The sequence below is a fragment of the Camelina sativa genome, chromosome 9 (assembly GCF_000633955.1).
Source record: "Camelina sativa cultivar DH55 chromosome 9, Cs, whole genome shotgun sequence".
Classification (NCBI taxonomy): Eukaryota; Viridiplantae; Streptophyta; class Magnoliopsida; order Brassicales; family Brassicaceae; genus Camelina; species Camelina sativa.
In genome coordinates this window covers 28,278,143-28,280,687 of record NC_025693.1, presented here as the reverse complement: position 1 = coordinate 28,280,687, position 2,545 = coordinate 28,278,143, and the positions used below count along the sequence as shown (strand labels likewise).

The window sequence follows — 2,545 nt, the reverse complement described above, 5'->3', positions numbered from 1 at the left end:
ATAACATCTCTGATGTGTCAATTCCTGTAGCGAACAGAATCTTACGTTCGATGCCAAGTTCAAATACCACCAACCATTTTCGGTCATATACCACCGCCTTGTCTAAGAGAAACTGTTATGACCACCCGGTTTGTCATTGAGGCTGAGGTCGTGATGATGCGAATTTAGATGGTTCGGTGTTAAAAAACGTTACTTTAGAGTAGACTAATAGGTCGGTGGCTGCTACTCTCTTGGCGTTTATAAGATAGAATTATAGCTGAAAATCTTGTGTTTTTTTTCTTGTAGTTCTACGAGTCAAATGTCACTTAGCATAAAATAAAACATACAATCGCATAAGATATAGTCGAGAGACAACATTATTATTTAGCATAAAATATAGATTTTAACGACAATATAAATAAAATTAACAATCCCAATAACTAGTACTACATGAGCACATGAGAGACATCATTATTATTAGCGTAAAATAAAGATTAACCACAATAGAATGAAATTTAGAAACGAAGACTAACAACAGTCCCAATGAGAGTTGAGAGAGTGAACAACCAACTCTTATTCTTCATATAAGCCAAGTACTATCAACATGATCCAAGAACGTTCGAACATTATAGTATCCATCAACCATTCCTTCAATCTCAAATCTTCTTAGGTTTTCTGTTTCTGTATCATAATACACCACAAAGATTTGTCCCTCTAACCAACAGTATGGTGCGAAAACAAGTTCTGTTTCTCCAATGGTACCATTGAAAACAAACATGTGATGTTCAACAGTTTCTAGCCATTGAGGAATCTTAACGATCGTTTTCTCCCATTTTCCTGATATCTCCTTCCTAACCCACAATACAAAACGTTCAATGCCATCGTCGTACTCGTCCCATATATCGACAGTTCCAGTTTTAAACTCAGAGTCGTTCACTAACGCAATATCCCCATTGTAGTTCACCAGTTTCCAACGATGATCAAGTTGGACTATATCCTCAGGCAATTCAATGACTGTAAAATCTTCAGAAGTCACGTTGAAGCTCATGACCAGAGATTTGTCACTTATATTGGACTGAGCTCCGTAGTACAAGGAACCTCCTTTGAATAGTCCTTGAGTAACTGGTGAATGATCATGGTTACATGTGATCCGTCTCCAAGAAGAGTCTTCAACCGATCCCCCCGTCACCGTGTATACATGAAACTCCTTAGTTCGCTTACCATCTCCGAACTGTATAATACATAACACCTTGAATACATCTGTAGATTCATCGTATTCGAAAAAACATCTTATGGATGCTTCTCCGTTAGGCCTTTGGATCTCAGGTAAATGCCGAAACGTTTTGGCACCTGGGTTGCAAATCACAACATTAGTATCACCTCGAAGACAGATCAAACCTCGGATGGGTTGAGAAACTTCATCAAGTGGGGCTTCTGCTTCGTTGGTACGTATCTGTTGTTGACCAGACGACAACAATGGTTCCTCCTCTTGGTAAACAGAGTAAAACAAGGCTTCGGCTTTGTTTTGATGGATTCTTACATCATGGGCGACGAACAGCATTCGAGGCCTTGTCATTGACCGGTGCAAGTAGGAATCTCTGAATGCTTTTGTGCGGATTAAAGATGCCCATTTCTTCGAGACGCAGGCGCATGTCACCAATGATTTCAGCGGCTATCGTGACAGAATCTCCATTTGTAGATCTTCAGGAAGTGATTCGAAATCGAAACTTGAACTGTCCATTCTTCTGCTTTATTTTTGTTTTGTAAAAGGTTAAGTTTTATATATTTTGTGTTTTGAGATATAGAGAGACTAAACACACATCTGTGGTATTTATAACAGAGTAGTTTCATAGTTTGTTACCAACGGTGTAACTTGTGAGCGTGGGTGATGATCACTTGTGAATGTGGCTGATGATTACTTGTTGAGTCGTAAAAACGCGTACATCTTTCTTTTACATATCATCATGAAATGTTTTACATCTAAAAAAAACAAAAGTAGAATGTTTAACTCCACACGTTAACAACTTACTAAAATTATTGGCCAATTAGCATAGAAATTACTAGATACCATGTATGAAAAGTGAAAAATTTGCTTTCATCTTACACGTTTTAGTAATAATTTGGTTCTAATTCTAATACATTAATCACACGTCAAAATATTGATAACAAGTTAACATTTTTCTAAAAGGTATTCACTTTAATTCTGTTTTATTTTTTTTGAGAAGGATGATTACTAGACTAACACATAGATTTGGTGTAAGCCAAGCGTGACTTGCAAGTTTTTCTTTCATCGTACAAATTTAGTCGATTGTCAATGCACAAAATAAATTCAGATATAGAATTTAACAACTTAAAAGTTTTCACTTTTAATTATTCTATGTACACAATTGTTAAAAGAAAGGTTTTCACGTATAGGCATAAGATATTTACTTGACAATCCTTTTAAATTCCTTTCTTTGTTTTTAACCGGATTACTCGTTGAGGATTGTTTGGCTTATATGTTAGGATTTTTTTTAATTTTAATGTTAGGATTTAAAATTGAAAGAAAAATGAAGTAATATAATGT

The 2,545-nt window shown here is 35.8% G+C and overlaps 1 pseudogene; it reads right to left on the bottom strand.

Moving 5' to 3' along the window:
* Positions 393 to 1,755, bottom strand: LOC104712722 (annotated as a pseudogene).